The sequence below is a fragment of the Planococcus citri genome, chromosome 2, assembly GCF_950023065.1.
Source record: "Planococcus citri chromosome 2, ihPlaCitr1.1, whole genome shotgun sequence".
Classification (NCBI taxonomy): Eukaryota; Metazoa; Arthropoda; class Insecta; order Hemiptera; family Pseudococcidae; genus Planococcus; species Planococcus citri.
The window spans coordinates 6915684-6937608 of NC_088678.1; the positions used below are offsets into that span (position 1 = coordinate 6915684).

The 21925-nt window shown below is 34.0% G+C and overlaps 1 protein-coding gene and 1 long non-coding RNA gene across 2 annotated transcripts in view; one reads left to right on the forward strand and one right to left on the reverse strand.

Annotated features, from left to right (window-relative positions):
- LOC135834409 (uncharacterized) overlaps positions 1–21925 on the forward strand; it is a 532193-nt gene that overhangs the window by 82583 nt on the left and 427685 nt on the right. The window lies entirely within an intron of this gene.
- Positions 6362–6952, reverse strand: LOC135838217 (uncharacterized). Its single transcript, XR_010557337.1, has 3 exons — positions 6797–6952; positions 6679–6729; positions 6362–6536 (listed from the first exon to the last, which is right to left on the reverse strand). It is a non-coding gene; the product is annotated as an uncharacterized LOC135838217 (long non-coding RNA).

The following is a 21925-nucleotide window of genomic DNA, read 5'->3' on the forward strand; positions in this document are numbered from 1 at the left end:
GACTGTTTGCTTTTTGCAAAAATGGTATTGCTTTCTTTGGGGGATGAATTTTTTTCTTCTTTTTTTAAGCTTAATCGAAATTTTGATCAGTATGAAATCTGTAGATTGTGGGCGTTTTTTTTTCGTGGAATATGATTTTAGCTTCGAGATGTGAAATGATGTAGATTCCAGTGAATCTGTTTGTGGTTATATTTTGTCATTGTCAGCACAATTAAAAGACTACGAAAACTCGGTGATGGGCAAGCAAAGTTATTGGAAAAAGTTTAAACTCACGAGTGGTGACATTTTTCACTCGAGTCGAGTAAAATTACCTATCTCGTCAGAGGTGTTCATCAAACCCAACTCGAGTAATAATTGAAACGTTATAAATGAAGCTTTCAAAAAAATCGATGAATTTCTAATTGCGAATTTTTTCGCTCATTTAAACATAGCTTCTGAAAAGCAAAGAGCCGAAGGGGGTTTAAACTTTAAAACAGATGTCAGCGAATATATTCGACTTCTTTGTGCCAACGTTGCCTTTTGAAATTCTCCACGGACTTGATATCTTAACATTAATTAAGTGGCTGCGGTGCTTATTTCTTACTGATGATATCTTCTGTCAAATGTTGGTTACGGATTGGTTAGTACGATAACCCTTTTTGTCGGTCGAGTTGAAATATTTGCATTATGGGAGTTCCCCCTGCTGTGTGCTTCGTCTCTTTATGAATCTGCTTTCTGCTGGGTCTAGGTACCTACCTACTCTCGCTGTTGAACTATAGCTATAGCTACCCCGTACAATGAATGAGTTTTAGTGAACTTTCACAGGTAGTTACACGTACTTTATGGTACCTACTGATTTGCTAAAATTTCCAAAGCCATTTTTTTCATCTAAGCAGGTAAATTGCGAGTTGCCATTCCCACCGATCCAATGAGCTGGATGGAAAACTCTTCGCGTATTCTCAAACGTGCGCTGTACCACTCTTACCTCGCTATCTAACTACAGTGATTTTTTTTTTTACGGATAAAAAGGAATTGTTGCTTTAGGAAATTTCCTCGTGTGGGTGTAGAACGTGCTAGGTACGTGCTTTACTCAGTTCACGTTATAACTAAACAAAAAAAAAAGGTTCAAGGGACTTTACGAAGGTTCGAGTATGATAGAAAAAGAGATGGATTTAGATTTGCCTTAATATCTGATATACTGATACAGTAATTCATATACGTACATAACCCTTTTTTTTCGGATGTGTGGGTATTGCATATAGAAGATTCATCAAGCATTCGTTGTAAAAAAGATGGTATGAAAATTTTCCTCTAAAATTATATTATCACGAGTCTTCGTATTATTTGCTTCTGCGATACTTTACGTTTGCATTATTCTTGCGATTCTTACTCAATTTAGTCTTCGAATCGAAAAAATGAGTTGATATTTGTGGTATTCAGAGTATTCGAAAACGTATGAAACGATTTATGTCACATGATATTTTACATTTTTTCACGTTGTGGGCAAAATTTTAGGGCTCCCTGTTTCCATAGCTTTGCGAATCCCAAAAGATTAATATGTATTCGAAATTTGACAAGATTTTGAGAATAGAGCCTTCAAAAAAAGTTGAATAAAAGTAGGGCTAATAGTCCGGTTTTTTCCACCCTCTCTAGTTTTTTTAACATCCCTTCCCCTAGTTGTAAAAATAGGAAACTATTTGAGCATTTTTTTACCCACAACCCCCCCCCCTATTTCTGAATTTCAGCTCGATGAAGACTGTTTAAAGGACTGATAAAAAACTTGAATAGGTAAATGAGTTGATACCCATACCTAGACCTACCTATTGTAAGTTTTCCAAAAAAAAAAAAAAAAAACTAAACAAGGAAAAAATCGAAGGTATATATATTTTTTGAGTCTTTTTCATCACTTCAATGGTTATTTCGTGCAATTTTTTGTGAATTTTGTTGAAATCTTATCGCTTTTTGCTGATTTTTAGCCATTTTAATGATTTTTAGAGAGCGTCTTAATAGTCCTAATCCATAATTTCAAGAACGTTTTTAATACATTTTTTTCGTTAAATTTTGCAAAAATTTCTTTATTTTTCAATCTGACTGTGTTTTCAAGGATTTATTGAGCGTTTTAAAACTCTAAATCCATTTCAATAAAATTTCAGCACAACCGACGACCTACACTCGTTATTCATACATGCATTTTTTTTGGCCCAATTTCATTGAAATTCCATAGTTTTTAAATGATTGCCAATGGTTTTAATCTTTTTTCGACCGTTTTTACAAATTAATACGTTGTTTTTGACACTTTTACTTGCATTTTATGATAATGCTTAATTTTTGAACTATTTTAGGTGGGTAAATTTTTTGATGCTTTTAAAACAAACCTGATGAAATTTTCAATCCATATGGTATTCTGATTAACTGATGGACTTCACCAACTATGATGAAAGCACAATATTTTTTAAAAGCTTCATGTATGTAACACCATTTGCCAGAATCTAGTGACAAAATCTAAACAACAGTACATTCAGGCGTTTCCATATGTGACCCACTCTAATAAAATTGACCATTTCGACGAAAAAAAGTTACCAAAATAATGATGTTTGAAATGAATTTTAAAGGTTCAGAGACCAGATTTTTGAAAAAAAGAACATTTTTTGAGATTTAGTTGAAATTGTCTATTTTTTTTTGTCAGAGTGGGTCATATCTGTTGTTATTATTCGATCAAGTAGCCCAGCCTCAATCGCTGTAATCATTTTCATTGATTGATAATTGATTAACTTTCCCCGATTATCATGATTATTGTGATATTACGATACCAACTACTTGTGATCTTTTCTGCAAGGATCACTAGTGTGCTAACAAGATATTTATGCTAAAAACTGGAGAGAGGTTGTTGACTTTTGGAAGTAAGCTCCGCCCACAGTTTTGACATGCGCAGTGCCCGATTTTTTGCATTTACTTTGGCGGTCCTTGCAGAAAAGATTGCAAGTTGTTAGTCGTGATATCACAATATTCTCAATAGCTCCTTTATTCAATCAATCAATTCGATTATCGTGATATTTAATATTGTTGGCATCCCTGATTCAGACACAACCTCACCTTGCCATTTTTCTTTATGTTGACGACTATGGCATTTACATAAGGTGAGTTGGAAGGTTCAACGATCTTCTTTGCAATCATCACTCTAAGAGCTTCTCTCACAACTAAAGCTCTTTAATACAAGTATGGAAATAGATTATGCTCTTAAGAAAGTCGTAGCATTTTATGTAAGTTTTATGTACTGCACACACATCAAATCAGCTGTTCACGTACAACGTTGCACCCCATTGGTTGCTTCACCGCATGATGGCACCAACCTGCCATGCGCAGTACGTAACACATACGTAAAATGCTATGACTTTCTTAAGAGTATAAACTATTTCTATACTTGTATTAAAGAGCTTGACTCACAACCCGCACAACAATTGTTAACGTCGACATTTACATCAACTACGTTTTTTTCCAACATAATGATGGAAAAGTGATCAATTAATTATTTAGTAGGAATCTTCTGTCCGTACAAAAGCCAGGTAAATGAAAAGTTTCAAAATTTTCTCATTATTTCTGATACCTCGACATGTAGATGTAAAATCCTATGCTCGAAATTTACATCTACAACTATGTCAACCAATTTTTCAGAATTAAAATTTCTGTTTCAGTGTTTAAAAGTTTAGTAAACATTCAAAAATATGATCTTGTTCAATGAGGAAAACAAATTTTTTAGGGCATTGATGAAATTATTCACTTTTCTACAGTTTGGAATTGTAGATGATATGATGTTGATATTGTGGATGTATTTGTTGATGTCGAATTTCACATCAACATTAACATCGACAAGATGACATGAAAATGGATTAGTTTAGTACTCTTAGATAAAGTATTGCACCATTTTTGATATAAGGAATTTCTGTTCAACTTTTTAAATGATTAGTTATTTTTGGTGAATTACTCGTAATTAAAGTTGGTCGAAAATTTTGGTAAATTGCTCGGGTACTTTTTGTTTTGGTAAATTAATGGCGTAATTTTTGGTAAATTGGTATTCCAATTGGTAAATTTTTGTAAATTGCTGGGGTAATTTTCAGTTTTTCAATAAAGTTGGTTGAAAATTTTGGTAAATTACTGGGGTAATTTTTGGTAAATTGGTAAATTTTAATAAATTGCTGTGGTAATTTTTGGTATTGTTAAATTAGTGAGGTAATTTATTTTGTTGAATTGGTGTCAACCTTTGGAAGTAAATTACTGGGGTAATAAAAAATTGGTAAATTAGTGGGGTAATGTCTGGTAAATTACTGCGGTAAATGTTAGTAAATTGTTGGGGTTATTTTTGGTAAATTGGTAAATTTTGGTAAATTGCTGGGGTAATTTTTGGTAAATTGGAAAATTGGTAAATTAGTGGGTAATGTCTGGTAAATTACTGAGGTAAATGTTGGTAAATTGCTGGAGTTATTTTTGGTAAATTGGTAAATTTTTGTAAATTGGTAAATATTGGTAAATTGGTAAATTTTGGTAAATTGGTAAATTTTGATATATTGGTAAATTTTGGCAAATTTTGGTAAATTGGTAAATTGGTGAATTTTAGTAAATTGGTAAATTTTGGTAAATTGGTAAATTTTAAGGTAATGTCTGGTAAATTACTGAGGTAAATGTTATAAATTGGTAAATTTTTGTAGCAAAGTCAGTTAATCTTGCGAACTGCGCAAGATGTTTTTTTCAGTTGTAATAATTATGAGTAAAATTCATCAAGAATTACTCAAAAAAATATCATACTAATGTTTTTTCAAGTTGGGACGTTATTTGGCGCTGAAAATTTTTCATGTGATGGTTGCAAAATTTCTGGTGCTGAGTGACTTTTGACAATGCCGACATTCAGCAGATTATCACTGAACAATCTACTTCATTTGGATTTTGATTGAACCAAAATAATGTTACTATGTTATGTCTGGAGTGGTTCTCAATCAATTTTCCAATGAATTTTTCTTTTGTTAGCTTGGAAAATTAATTTTTTCTAAAATATAATTTTTGGACGGATGTTTTTTATCAGCACTCTACTAATCACGCTGTAAAATACGAACAATGCGCCCAAATGCAGAATAAATTTTGTCAGATCTGGTTGAATGTTTGAGCTATATTTCCTCCAATTTTGGTCAAAAAATGTCCACGAGTTCATACTTTTTCAGCCATGTGAAACTTACTTTCCGACTATCCCTCGTATTTTGTACCTTAAGGTGTAACTAAATTTCTGAGAAAATTTCGCAGAGGCCCCCTCCCCGTTTTTTTCTACGAATTTTTGAAATTTTAACATGTTTTTTCTCAAACTTTTTTTTTTGACTATGTTGCACCTCCCTTTGGGACCTTGGGAAAATTATATTTTGTACCTTAAGGTGTAACTAAATTTCTGAGAAAATTTCGCAGAAGCCCCCTCCCCGTTTTTTCTACGAATTTTTGAAATTTTGAACCCCCCCTCCAAACCACCCCTCCTCATATGATTTTTTTTTTGAAAAGAATTCCACACACGCACCTACCTAGTGACTATTTTGTGTAAAAGTTTGAGGTGGGGGGGTCGGCTCAAAAATTTTTTTGGGATGGTTTTACATCCAAACTAACATTTTGTGTGAGTTTCAACCAAATCGGAGAAAGTGCCGATTTCACTATCTTATCCTGAAAGGCTCTTTAATTGGTAGAGATTGTTTTTTTCAAGTTTAAATTCATTTTGAAAAAAATCCAATCTCTGGATGGTGCTTCTTGAGGAGCATTTTCGTAAAAATCATGTTTCCTGCGCCGCTGAGTAGTTAGGTCTCGTCCAACCGGTTTTGGAGAAAATGTTCCAGTTTCGAAGATGTTTCCTCCGTGTAGATTCTAAAAAACGAAGCCACTTACAGAGTTCCACTGAGCGGTTGAAAATTGACAATTTTTCGCGAATTCGCGTTCAGAAAGTATTTTTTATTTTCGCATATTCGCAAGTATCTATTATCTAATAATTACGCCAAAACATCGAAAAATATGATTTTTAGAACTGAAAAATACAGTCACCGCTGTATTCCAAAATATGTATTTACTCAGTTTCAGAAATACTCGTATCACAAGAAGTAACAAAAACAAAACAAAAGATTATCGCATCAACTGAAATTTATTTTTTTATATTTTAATCTAATACCTACGCATACTTAAATTTACCAAAACAGAAGAAATAGAATTGAGAAAATTGGTAAACGTTGAAAATTATTAGCGAAAAATTCGGAGTGAAAAAAAAAGATTAAAGTTTACAAAAACGGCAAGTCACTTAAAATAATAGGTAACAATTCGAATTCGATTTGTAAAAAAACGCGAAAAGATTTTAGAAATGGTGCATTTTAACAGATTTAACGTTGAAAAAAATTAATTGTATGTACATTCAAAATTTTGTTTTATATTTAATGGATCTTCACTTATAATTATATCTCATGAACCAAGGAAAAAGCAACATTATACCAATTTTACCGATTAATTTGATTTTGTCACTAACGGATCACTCCATCTTACACCCGCTGTAGAGAAAAAAACATAGGTACATTTATGTAGTATTTTATCAGGTACCTACCTATTTTTCAAATGTTAATTTTTTAGCGATACTTTTCCAAACATTATTAATCGCACTCGCGCATTACTAGTTACCGTACTTATACTCACTTTCCTTATTGAAGAGTTGTTGCAACGTGGGACATTGGTGACCATGAACGGCTAAAAATTATTAACTTCAAAGCTGTGTTTTAGAGGGGTATCATAATTACGAATAAAAAAAACTCACCCATCATCAAAATGATGACCAAGATGTAGAAGATCTTGAAAAGAATTTGTATGGAACGCATTTCTCTGTTTTAAGCAAAAATCTATTGATACGAGTCAGATTACTATATGGTTTACCTACCTGTAGTGGGTACGACTACGATCGATTGTACGTATAAAACAGCGAAAAAACAACTAAAGAATACCATTAAAAACCAAAGTGATGGATAGTGAAGTGCTTATTTACTTAGATGTGGTATTGGTAAACGCCGAATGTCTTCATACGTAGGTAAAAAATAATTTATTGATTTTTCTCAACGATTTACGTTGTACGAGTACCTATAAATCACATTTGAACAATCAAAGCAAGATGTGCGATCAAATGCGAAGTAATTTATCGTTACAATACGTATTTATTTTTATTTTTTTCATTTTCCAACATCTCAATATGCTATACAATTTATACTTTAAACAAGCGCGTTAAATTTTTAAAAAATTATGCCAGTGATTTTTACCATCTGCTCAAATTTAACTTAAGCCAGAACCATAATCCGTAACATTGACCAAAATTTCCAATTCGTATTTCCCTGACCCTTATCACGTAACCCTCGAAGGATGAATCAGCTCCGGTTGAGATTTTGAAGTGAACTGGTAATACATAGTTGATCATCGTGGTAAAAAACTTGTCTGAAAAAATTCGCTGATCGCTCAATCATCCCTAACCCTTCCAAACCCGGATGAAATTGGCATTTCTTTTATAAATTTATATTTTTGGGACTTTTTAACTGAGGTTTTTTCCAATTTGAAAAAATGTACCCATCATCAACAGAAAAACACGAAAGATTTTATTTTGCTTACAGTTCAAAGGAACCTTTTACTTTTACAACTCGTAAACTCCGATCGAGCTGAAATTCGGCTCACTGAAAGAGCACGTCACCTAGACCCCAGAATCAAATTTTCAGCTGCCAAAGTTAATTCAACTATCAATTGTGGGCGAATTTCTAAAAATGACGAAAATAGCCTGTTTGAATGTTTCCTACGAAAAGAGCAAACACGGAGATGAAAATTTGAAACACAGTGTCGCGATCTGGAGCCTCAAGCAGAAGTTCTATTTTCTCCAGCACCTTTTACTAATCGCTCCAGTAGGCGTTTCAATCGATCATCAGTGATGTACATATGTTCGATCTTCTGAATCCATTAGCAAATTTGAGGTGACGAATTGAAAAGTGTATTAATTTTTTTACAAGTTGCTGAAAAATCTCGTTGGAAAAATCCCAAAATCGTCAATTTTTGCAACACGTTGATCAAAACGTCGTCTATGCCCTCAACTCGACCTTCTCCGAAACGATTGGCACTGTTTTCGAAACGATCTAGAGTCTCTAGAAAAAGTTGAATTTTTTCCAGCAATTTTAAAACGCATGGGAAGGCATTGTAATCAACTTCGACAACTGATAGTTTAATTCTATCTGATGGCTATCGATTCAGAGGGTCGATTTTAGGAGGTAAACGAAGTCTTACTTAATTAATTTGTTGCAAATATTAAAAATTTTGAATTTTACATAGCGGGTTTTTGTGAATAGAAGGAGGGGGGAGTGTCTGACTGAAAATTTACCGACTAATTTAGGTGAAAAAATACCAATTTTGCCGATTGGTATCACATTTACAGGACTTATAAAAAAATTTTATTTCCAGTTTTGGATTTTCGGAGGGGGATGCAAAATGTGAATTTTTTTTGTTCTAAAACAGTTTATTTCAAGGATTTTAAAAACGATGTTTTTTGAGGAAGTTGAATTTAAAAAAAAAAAAAAAGAAAAGAGAACAGGCCAGAGCAAAACTTTTGAAAACTTGTATTTTGAAAGAACTAACAAACAATGTTTTTTTCAAATGCAAGTCGGTCATTTTTTGGCTCTATAAAATTTTAGAATTGGAATTTTTTTTTTTTTTTTGGGATTTTGATTTTGAAAAAGAAAAGAGAATTGGCCCAAGTGAGGCCGAAAGATCTTGAATATTTGTCTTTCGAGAGGCAGGCAAATTTCAGATCGATCGGAGCTGATAAGTTGTAAAAGTACCCCTGTAAATGTTCTGGTTAAGAAACGCATTTGAGGTGTCCGTCTAGAATTATTCGTCTCAAATGTGAATAAACCTCTCAAACAGTTGAAATAAGCCACAACTTGATTTTTAGCTGCCAAAATTAACTTCAACATTGCCTGGAAAAATTTTCAAAATCCTGAAGAAATCCAAAATCGCCCTGAAAGTTCCTGAATGGTCAGAAATTGTGCAAATCGCTTAACTTAGAAGTTGATAAGTACATATTAGTTTCAGGAATACTAGTTATTTCCATAATTTTTATTGAATAAGTGTGAATCGGAAAATTCGCGATTCGTGATTCGAATCATTTTTAAAGCGATTCTTAGGATTCAATGATTAGAATCGCCAAAATGAAGTAATGATTCGTGATTCAAAAATTTCAACGATTCGCGTTCCTGATTCGAGTCATTCCCCCCCCCCCCTTTAATTCAATGATTCTCCAGATTGGTGATTCGAAGTGGTTCAAGTGGCCAAAATTGAAGATGATTCGTGATTTGTGTTTTGAATCAGTTTTCACGCAATTCTGCCCACTCTTGATAGGAATGCATCTTTAAAGAAAAGCATAAATCGTCGAAAACCGCCAATTTTAAACTTTCAAAAATTCACTAAAAATTGAAAAATAATTTAATTAGCTGAAATTTTGATTTTGTAGGTTTCAAACAATTTTCTGTTTAAAAATCGCCGTTCCGTTCAAATCGGAAGCGTACATTCACATGTTCCCAGAGGTGTCACACTCCGATTTGAACGGGACCGAGATTTTTGGAAAGAGCATACATTTTTCGATTTTTGGCGAATTTTTGAAAATTCAAAATTGACCGTTTTTGGCGATTTATGCTTTTTTTTTAAAGTGCATACTTGATCAGTAAAAATGGTAAAAATGAATCCCAAAACTAATATCAATTACCCAAATCCGAATTTCACCATTTCCAGCCATTCTGGAGCATCCAGCGCGATTTTTCAATTTCTCCAGAATTTTGAATTTGCTCCAGAATGCGTGAATATGCAGTTGGGCAGCTAAAAATCGAGTTGTGTATTACACTCGACCTGCTTACCGAGTTTATCCACATTTGAGCCGATTTTGAGAGTGACACCTCAAAAGTGGTTTTTTGACCAGCTTTTTTCAAAATTGAAAAATCGAAAAAATCAAAAGTTTCCCGTTTGCGTGGAAGTTTTTGAAATTCGCTCGAATCGCTGTATTTTGTCCAAAACTAACTTCCCACATTCAAATTTTACAACTTCCAGGCGTTCTGGAGCCTCCAGCGCAATTTTTCAATTTCTCCAGAATTTTGAATTTGCTCCAGAAGGCGTGAATATGCAGTTGGGCAGCTAAAAATCGAGTTGTGTTCTATACTCGACCTGTTCAACGAGTTTATCCACATTTGAGCCGAATATGGGAGTAAACTTGATTTCTTGGATTTTTTAATTTTAAAAAAAGCTGGTCAAAAAACCACTCTTGAGGTGTCACTCCCAAAATCGACTCAAATGTGAATAAACTGGTTAAAAAGGTCGAGTATAGAACACAACTCGATTTTTAGCTGCCCAACTGCATATTCACGCCTTCTGGAGCAAATTCAAAATTCTGGAGAAATTGAAAAATTGCGCTGGAGGCTCCAGAACGCCTGGAAGTTGGGAAATTTGAATTTGGGGGGTTAGTTTTGGACAAAATACAGCGATTCGCGCGAATTTCGAAAACTTCCACGCAAACGGGAAACTTTTGATTTTTTGAATTTTTGAATTTTTAAAAAAAGCTGGTCAAAAAACCACTTTTGTGGTGTCACTCTCAAAATCGGCTCAAATGTCGATAAACTCGTTAAACAGGTCGACTGGATTTTTAGCTGCCCAACTGCATATTCACGCCTTCTGGAGCAAATTCAAAATTCTGGAGAAATTGAAAATCTCGCTGGAGGCTCCAGAATGGCTGGAAATGGTGAAATTCGGATTTGGCCGATTTGGGTGATTGATATTAGTTTTGGGATTTATTTTTACCATCAAGTACGTATTTTTTTAAAAAAAAGCATAAATCACCAAAAACAGTCAATTTTGAATTTTCAAAAATTCGCCAAAAATCGAAAAATGAACTTGGGCAGCTGAAAATTTGATTTTGGGGTTTTAGACTATTCAGGAGGCTCCCTCAATTTTTCTTAAATTTTCATAAGTTATGAAAAAACGTTTTTCCCATTTTCCTCAAATTGATTCCTCAATAATTAAAGGAATGGCATTTTCTTCCCTCACACCTAAAAACGAAAACTAAATTCATAACCTCAGTATCGTTCAATGCGACCCATACGAGTAGCTCAATCACCTCCTCGTAAAAAGAAAAAAGTTGCGCACCAATCACTCGGAAAATATATCAACTCATTACAAAAATGGGTGTGCTCGTATTTGAAAAGATTTGTCCGTGGAATTGGTTTCGAAAAAGGCTCAAAACTATCGAGACAGTTGATTAAATGAAAAAGAGTATTTTTACGATACGTGGAGCCTTTTCTATCGAAACGTGTGTTTAATTGAAAATGAATAAAAGGCGAAAAGAAATAAAAACCGTATAGGCGAACAGAGCACACAGCAAGCGAGAGCATAGCAGAGCGTATAAGATGTTGCGGAAAAATTAATACACGATAGGGAAACATATGAAATGACGTTAAACTTTTTACCAAGTTTTATTTGTAATTTTATCAAAACTTTTCGACAACTGCAGAGAGAAAGTCGTCGGACGACGGAGACGATAGAGAACAAGCTGCACCCTTATATACAGTCCATAACGTCATATTTACTATCAGAACCAACTTCCGATAGAAATATAATTTTATCGCTTTACCGTACAATTTTATATTCTGTTCGCCAATCTTCATCTTATATATAAATTCGGTTCATCTTCTCGCAACGAGTGCATAAAAAATAAAGACCCCGGCAAACGTAAACAAGAAAAGCAGAAAAAAAACCTAGACCTCGACGATAAAGTTTTTAATCGAAAACACGACGAAATTAAATCTAAAGGAGAAAATTGCAAATGGAAAAACGCAATCGTATATTTTTGGTGCACGCGCGGAAACAACATATTAAAAGAGAGAAGAGTAAGAAGAGTAAGAAAAAGAAAAAAAACGCTAAATAAATCATAAGCTAAAGTAAATTCGCTAATATAATCGCATGGAAAAGTTATGAATCAACAGTGCAGAGGTTTTCGTGAAATTATGGCCCATTTATATGCTGCACAATATTCCACAACCCCTTATCTTGTAAACTGTTCGGTGCTAGAAAAGTAAAGGTGTAACGCCGTTTACCTTCCAAAGTGTGATTTACATAAAACGCGTAACTGGTCACGGTTCAGTACTCACCGAGCAAGTAACATTTTCAAAACTTATATTAACTTTTATACCCGAGAACGAAATTAAAGCGTTACGAAAATGGATACAGACAAGTGAACTTTTGAAGCTTATTTCATACGGTATAGTTTTTCACGCTTAGAATAGTTTGACCGAAAGATATATGTACTTGGGTATGTACCTGGAGAAAAAATTACACTTTTTGGGAGCATTTCTCAGGTGGATTGGTAATTTTGTAGGTGTTTATGATTTTTGCTAATTAGTCAAAATTCCACTACATTTCTATTCGAAACCTGGTAAAAAAATAACATCCAGGTTGATGAAATCTGATTTAGATTTTTGTAAAAAAAAAAACAGATTTTTGAAATTCAAAGTTTCAGTTTTGCAAAATCCATACAAAAGGAATAGGTAAGGGTAAGGGCACCAATTATGGACCAGTCCGCAATATGGACCAGCGCCCGTTCTCATTGGTAATTAGCGCAATCTGTCAGGAAAAAATATATTCTGATGTATTTTTCATCAAAAAAACGAATGAGACAAAAATTACAACTGTAAAGACAAAACTCGCTGAGAAATTTACAAAAAACTGTTTTGAGACACTGAAAAATTTTTTCAGTGTGTTTTTCAACTTTTATTAAAATATATATGTGGTGTAATTTTCTAAATGGCATTGATGTTTATAATATCAAAAAAGGATGTAGTTTCTGCTGAAGTGATCAGTTTTTGCTAAAAATGAGGGTATGTACAGAAATTTTTGGTGCAAAGTTTTTTTTTATGGGGTGCGCTAATATGGACCACCTGTGATATTGAATTTTTTACTCATTTTTTACAGCCGCTGAAAAAGGGAATGCTTGAAATACTTTTTTTTGTTCATTTCTACTAATAAATATGATGTTTTGAAACGTAAAAATATGTTTATTTTGAAATTATTCTTTAGGTGGTCCTTATTAGACGTCCAAAATTTTGAACTGTCATTTTGACACTCGTCATTCAACAATTTGAAAAAAATATTCAAAATTAACCTGAACTGCTTAGAATAAGTTTTTTTGTTCATTTCTACAAATAAATATGACCTTTTGAAAAATGTGAAAGTATGTTTATTTTGAAATTTTATAGGTGGTCCATATTAGGCGTCCAAAATTTCGAACTGTCATTTTGACACTCATCACTCAACAATAAAAAAAACATACTTAAAGTTGACCATCACCCCTGAAGTTTTGTACAGTGTTGGTGGAAGGATGGAACTTCATTTTAAGCCTTTGCGGAGGTTTCTACCTCCTATAGTTTTCAAGTGGCAATCCTCCAAAAAAAAGTGGTCCATATTTGGTGCCTCTACCCTTATGTTTATGTGTATTTTAGATACCAATATCACATGAAATTTACAAAAAATAAGTAATGTGCGCGCCAAATCACTAGTATAGGTACTTCAGTAATTTATCAAAACTCACCTGTACTTTTAATCACTAGTAATTGACCAAAAATTACCCATAACTTAGCTGTTGGAGAGACCTAAATTGTAAAATAAAAAAATAAAATAAAATAAAATAAAATAAAGAATATACAAATTCTTTACCAAAAATTACCCGTACTTAATTTACTAAACACTACCCATAATTAACCAAAAATTACCCGTAATTTACATAAAAATCACTTGTAACTCACCAAGAAATACCTGTAATTTACCAAAAATTACCCATAATTTACCAAAAACCACTAGTAATTCACCAAAAAATACCTGTAATTTACCAGAAATTACCCGTAATTCACCAGAAATAACCAGTAATTCACCAAAAGTTACCCGTAATCAACCAAAAATTACTCGTACTTTACTGACAATTTTTAGTAATTTACCAAAAATTACCCGTAATTTACAAAAAAATCACTAGTAACTCACCAAGAAATACCCGTAATTTACCAGAGATTACCCATAATTTACCAGAAATCACTTGTAATTCACCAAGAAATACCTGTAATTTACCAAAAATTACCCATAATTTACCAGAAATTACCCGTAATTCACCAAAAATTACCCGTAATTCACCAAAAATTACCCGTAATTTAACAAAAATTACCCATACTTTGCTAAAAATTACTCCTACTTTACTAAAAATTTCCAGTTATCTACCAAAAATCACCTGTAATTTTCCAAAAATCACTTTTAGCTTGCCAAAAACTACCTGTAATTTACCAGAAATTACCCATAATTTACCAGAAATTATCTGTAGTTTATTAAACACTTTCAATTAACCAAAAATTACCCATACCTTACTAAAAATTTCCGGTAATTTACCAAAAAATACCTGTTGTTTGCCAAATACTGTTGATAATTTTCCAAAAATTACAAGTGATTAACCAAAAATTACCAGTAATTTATCAAAAATTACCAGTAATTTTCCAAAAATTACTAGTAGCTTACCAAGAATTACCCGTAATTTACCAAAAATTACCCGTAATTTGCAGAAATTACGCGTAATTTGCAGAAATTACCTGTAACTTACCAGAAATTACCTGTAACTTACCAGAAATTACCCGTAACTTACCGGAAATTACCCGTAATTTACCAAAAATTACCCGTAATTTACCAAAAAATACGCGTAATTTACCAAGAATTACCCGTAATTTACCAAAAATTACCCGTAATTTGCAGAAATTACCTGTAACTTACCAGAAATTACCCGTAACTTACCGGAAATTACGGGTAATTTACCATAAATTACTTATTTACCATAAATTACTTGTATTTTACCATAAATTACTTGTAATTTACCAGAAATTACTTGTAATTTACCAGAAATTACTTGTAATTTACCAGAAATTACTTGTAATTTACCAGAAATTACTTGTAATTTACCAGAAATTACTTGTAATTTACCAGAAATTACTTGTAATTTACCAGAAATTACTTGTAATTTACCAGAAATTACTTGTAATTTACCAGAAATTACTTGTAAAGAAATTACTTATACCAGAAATTACTTGTAATTTACTAAAAATTACTCGTAATTTACCAGAAATTACCTGAATTTTACCAGAAATTACCCGTAGTTTACCAGAATTACCCATAATTTACCAGAAATTACCCAAAATTTACCAGATATTACCCGTAATTACCAAAAATTACCCGTAATTTACCAGAAATTACTCGTTATTTACCAGAAATTACTCGTTATTTACCAGAAATTACCCGTAATTTACCAGAAATTACCCTATTTTATCAAAATTACTCGTAATTTGTCAGAAACAGAAATTATTTGTAATTTACCAAGAAATACTAGAAAGTTACCCGAAATTATTTACCTGTAATTCACCAAAAATTATCTTGTATAAACAAAGAGTCAAATAGAGTCAATTAGGGCAGCTGGAATGTTGATCACGGTATGATGGTTTTCCATCGTGATCTTTCCAAAAATTTTGTTCTCATTCATGTGGGAGATGAGCTGGAAGATCTTTTCCACACTTTTGTCCAACCAAAATAGGGGGGGGGGTTCTACAAAAACATGTATGGGTGGACCTCAAAAGTCTGCAGAAGGAATCCCTGACTTGAACCCAAGTTCTGACATTTGTGTTGAAATTCAATAAAACTTCTTGAAAAAAAATTTATGGTGATAATCGATCATGTTACATCCATTATTTGAAATTTTTTCACATTTTAAAAATTGTTACCCAACTTTTGTATGGGTCAAAAATTAAACTATTTTTGTGTTGTAAGTTATGCAAAAGTTGAAAAAAAAATTTAAACGGGTTTCTTACCTCCATGTAGATACACGTACTGTCCTAATCAAGTTATTTTTCATTTTTATTTTTAATGATCTGAAAACCCTGCAGAAAAGAGATGGTTTAATTTGTCAGGAAACCTACATTTTTTCTGCAGTATTTTTAGATCTCTACCCTTCAAAGTGGGTACATTATTTCTGTGAGTTTCTCCTCGAATCACATTGTGAGATTATTTTTGAAATTTTCATACCTATTAAATAAGTGTTTACGCGGTGATTTTTTTGGAAAAACGATTAGAAAATTTGTTCGTCTTTTTTTTTAAATTTTGAAAGTGAAATTTTCAACAAAAACAAAAAATAAGAAAAAGACTCGAGGATATATCAATTTTGAACATTTTCCGCCCCAAGGGAGGTATCCAAAACGACAGAAAAATGTTTGGACTAGACATATAGCTACATTGAAAGAGCATGTAAAAATACATTCATTACCAGCCAAAATTTCTGGAACCAAAGTGCATTTTTGTACTTGTGGTGAATTTATAAAATCAAATTCGGTCTAAAAATAAAAAAAAGAGCGTCTCAAAATGTCCACCTCCAATTTGAAGGGAACCAAACCTTATTCGAAAGATCATAAAAAAATATAACAATTTATCGTACAATCGTCGCGTTAAAATACTTCCAACCACATTACTTGTATCATTTGCCAAAAAAGGAAAAAAAATTTCAGAAAAAATTCGCTCGTTATTAAATGCGACTTCCAAAAAATCGGGTATATAAATCCAAATCTAATATAAATACGGATTCAATTAAGCAGTGGTTATTACCCTCGTACGTCATCGTGCAACTGATTTATCTGTATTTTATCTTCGTATCAGTTTAAAATTATACGTAATTTATTTTTTTAAAAAATAATATATAAGTAAAAAGAAAAGAAAAAAGCAAAAACGAAAAAACGAAGAAAAAAACACACGAAAAAAAGTTGCGCTACATAAATCAAACTCGGAGTTGTTTTTTCTTTGAAAAAACTTTTAGTATATATCGAGTCGAGAAAATGGAAGATGAAATACGAGTATTTTTTCTTTTTCTTCTCCTCTTCTCGCGTCTTCAACTTTATATATTTCTATTCGAGTGATTTGTACTAAATTAAAAGTGAAGGCCCAACTTTTACAGATGCTGCCGCGCCGAAATAGTGGGGCGAAAATTGTTTAGAAATATCGGTAGAGGAATTGGAAATTGGCAAAGAAAAATTGTCGAAGTAAGATAGATCCTACTCTATACTCGTACAACATCCAAGTATCAAATAATTTGTATCGAAAAACATACCGCCTTCGGAAAGTTGTTTTATACGCCCGTATACTGAACTCGTATATAAACCAATAAATTCTTTATTACAGTTAGAGGGCTTTTGTATGTTTGACAAGAAGTTGGAGATTTACCGATTATGATTGAAAAAATTTGTTTTCGTTTCGGTTCGCTGCTGAAAGTTTAAACTAAGTAAATATAAAGTTGGATTCGTCGAAGAAAACTTTTCTTCGTCCGTTTGTTAGCGTAATTTATTTTTGAGAAACTTTCTCATCGCTGCTATTGCTGAGCGATTTACTGGCGCGAATTATTGCTGTAGACGTTTTTAAAATTTTTAATTTCTTATAAATAAATACGTTTAATCGCTCGATAACCTTTTTTTCTCTCCCTACTTCTTTCGTCGAGTTTATGTTTATTATTAGGGAAAAAAATTACGATAATAAGCGCGTTTCTCGAAATAGCGATGAAAAGTGTTTTTTTTTTCTTCCGCTACGATTTTCGAATTAATTTCAACTATTAGGAAAAATATTTCAACGGGGCGAGAATTATTATTAAAGTATCAATTAAACGCGCGAATTATTCCGCTAAACCGTATAAATTAACGGTGGAAAATTTAAATATTTGAACAACATCCGTTAGATAGGCTCGCTGCGTTGTTTCGACACTTTCCCCTTCCTTTTTGCTTTACACCTACAATCTACTACATCGCTGTTGTTGTTCTGATTTTATCGAGAAATTATTACAACAACCTGCGAAGAATTCCGGCAATTTCGAACGGTTTAGCAAAAATTACCTGGCCCTGGCCGAGCTCCGACCCAAACGAGTCCATTTAAATAATATTCCGTGCAGTTTGAAAAACCCTGCTAACCCTTGCAAAAACCAAACCAGGCGATACGAGTATTTTCCATTCACGTGCGTGTCAAATTGTGTATACTAGGGGCATCATTTATAATTTCTCAATTACTCTGCGTGTAAGTGTACAAAAAAATGAAACATATTTCATCGAAAACTAGCCTGCTTGTTTCACTTCTGCCTCGAAAATTTACATTTCTCCTGCCAGACGTGATTATGCAACTGGACGCCTGAAAATGCATCGAATGCAACTTATCGTGCGAAGCTGCAATAATCGCACAATATTCCAACAAAGGAGGGGAGAAAAAAGATAAATTGCGTAACTTTTCGCCTAAAAAAGCTCATTTCTCCAGCTGCACCTTGCCCTTGTATAGAATGGAAACGATTCGGCAAATTAATACACACTAGCGAATGATAAGTTATCGTGGTATTTCGTTGGCAGCCGGACTTGGTAACGGTCAAAAATTGGGAACTCGATGTGTAGGTATAGGTACGTGCGTCTTGAGTCAATAAAAAGTTGCATAATATTTCCATGTCGGGTATTTTCGCCATAAAAAAAAAACTCTCTGGACTCGAAGAAACATTCAGCAGCGTATTCCCGAGTGATTGAAAAATTGCATAAGTTTCACGACGACGATGGACATAGAATGGGAATGGACCCACTCGAAACCGTGTTCCAGAGTGAAAAATTGCCCAACTTTTGGTTCATGCACACAGACGTTTTATACGGGCGACTGTTCGTTATGACGGTTTCGAGGATGGCTTCTACATAAATTATTATTTTCCATAGGGTCAATAAAAAATACTTTTAAACGTTCGATTTCGACTGACGGGTAAAATGAAGATGTATTTTTTTTCTCGACCAAATTTTTTAGCGACTGTTTCTCGAGAGTTGGAATAGTCTAGCGATGTTGAGTCTTTTTTTTCAACGGGGAGCTATGAGCTATATACCTACGTGTAAAAGTTGTGTAAAATTTGAACGGTAAGAACAGAACGTGATAAGCAATTTGGATATGTTCGCGAGGGGTCATTCCATGTCAACTCAACCAAAAAAAAGCAATTTTGAAAGTCATGTCTTTCGATTTCGCTCAAATTTTTGTTTGCAATATATGTATACCCACCCAGTAAGTAAGAACCCCGCAATTAGTTTGGTTCGAGCCCCCTCAGGGGGTGGGTGGGGGGAGGCTTCCATTATTTTCACATTGTCTCGAGGTACTCAACTTCTGCAGCCCATTCCTCCAAAACTATGATACTTTGATCAAAACTGATTTCACAGTTCAAAAGGGCATTGCATTTAAAACTTTTTGCGAATTTTGAAATTTTCAAAAGTTGAAAGTTAAACTTTCAAATTGAAAGTTCAAATTTCAAAATGGCGCTGTAAGTGGGAGCTACCATTTAAAATTCTGAAAAAATTTCCATAGATGTACCTTTTGATGTTTTTTTGAAATATCAAGTTTCAAGATGGGATCTCTCAATGGAGGGGGAGCACCCCACCCCCAATTTTGGGTGAAACTTTCGAAAGAGAATCTGGGGGATGTGATGTATCGAATTCTATGTTTTTGGTGACGCTGCAGAACACGAATAGGACGTCAGATTTTTGATAGGACCCCATCCACGGCCCCCAGCACCTCCCTAAAGGGGGTAAAATTTCAAAAAAGCGTTTTGTTCGTGTGACACATGGAATAGTATGTTTTTGGTGACGCTGAACACGAATATGACGTCAGATTTGTGATTGGACCTCAATGACTCCATCCGCGGCCCCCAACAATTTTTTTGGACTTTTACCTATTGGTTGAGGCTCTAGGGGCCATGGGTGAAGTCGATTCGAAAAACTAGGGCAATATTCGTGTTCAGCGATATCGAAGACATACTATGTATTTCATGTGTCACACGAATGTAACCATTTTTTTGGGGGTCACCCCCTTTGGGGAGGTGCTGGGGGCCGTGGATGGGGTCCTATCAAAAATCTGACGTCATATTCGTGTTCAGTGTCACCAAAAACATAGAATTCGACATATCACATGCCGCAGATTTTCTTTCGAAAGTTTCACCCAAAATTGGGGGTGGGGTGCTCCCCCTCCATTCAGAGATCCCATCTTGATACTTAAATATTTCAAAAAAGCATCAAAAGGTACATCTATGGAAATTTTTTCAGAATTTTAAATGGTAGCTCCCACTGACAGCGCCATTTTGAAATTTGAATTTTCAATTTGAAATTTGAACTTTCAATTTGAAAGTTTAACTTTCAACTTTTGAAAATGTGGGGGGAGAAAATTTCAAAAACTAACATAAAACAAAAAATTAAATTTTTTGATTTATGGTTTTTGAATTTCTTGCAAAAGTCTCAAAATCCTCAACCTCCTGGTCGAGATGAACTTTTGAAGATTATTTCTGTATAAATATAGGATCTGCCGGACCTCTAAAAGGAGCTATTCGACCTACATATACCTACTTTGCGGCACTGGATATCCTATTAAGCACTCTCCTTGTTTTGGTTACTATTATAATGGTGTGGTTAGAGTGATTGTAATTGATATCTCGCTCGATTCGTTGACTAGCTCATTGGGGTTCTCAGGGTCGTTTGTATCAAGGGCCTTAGGGGGTTCCCTCCCAAGGTTTAAATTTATTTATATTTACGTGGGGACACAATGCAAAGATGCCTGTTATGGGGAAATATGCTTGTAATATTATTCGAAGATCATTGGACGTTCAAATTGGAATATTTGTTTCAATCGAGTGTCAAAATACTCGATCTGGAGCAATAAAATTGGGGGGTGAATATTTGGGAATATTCAACTTGTTGCATTTTTCTCTGAGGGACTTAGACACGATTGCGTATCTAAGTGGGGGCATCTGTAGGGATTTATACTTACCTCGAGTATTGATGGAATTATAGATCTTCGGGGACGTACTCAATATTTGCTCGTCAATATTACCATAGGTCAATGAAGATAAAAGTCAATAAATAAAAGAACTTGTGACATGGAATTATATAGGGAATAATATATTTCATCTAAAAGTAGAAAATTGTAGATTTTTGTTGTTGTCTTGTGGACTTTTTGTTGGTTTGGGGGTTTTTCTTATCCAATAACTTATCCAATAAATGGCGGAATGGGACGTCGCCGGGGTTTGACTTATCCAATAACTTATCCAATAAATGGCGGAATGGGACATCGCCGGGTACTTATCCAATAAATGGCAGGGTGCGCAATGCCGGGTACTTATCCAATAACTTATCCAATAAACTTATCCAATAGGGTGTGATTTGGGAAAAAAAGGAAAATAAAGGGCCAAAACGACTATCTTTGGTGCCATATTTCGATGGTAATTCAAGACGGACAGAATAATTACCATTATATCCAAGGGAATAGGAATTACCACGTATGGCCATGATAATAACAGAGTCTCATGTTCAAATCCATTTCTTGTCGAAGTATTTATTGGCATGATAGGGACGGGATGATGCACCATCTCTAGCATCTCATATTTACAGGACTTGATTTGGATCCAGTTCTCTTCTTTGGGTAGAACCTGAAATAGGGCCAAGGGAGGGAAACGGAGGGAACAGGGACTAGGCATACTTCCTGGGACCGCGAGGGTGTCTAGCACCCAGCGAGAAGTAGCACTTGGCATGGTCCCTCACTTCTTCCTGGGACTGTGACGGCTGAACCGAGCGAGAAGAAGTTAACAGGAAACCGGCAGTACTTCTGTGCTTTACACGGCATTATATAGTCGTTATCGGGTAGGTGAGAGGGTAGGATAAGTGGCGCACGCGTTGTAGACTTCCGGTGGCGCCAAGATCCGCGGCTAGCGTTGTATTCGCGTCGTAATCGAGCGTATTCGGCGATATTCGTGAAATACTCGCTTTTGATTGGT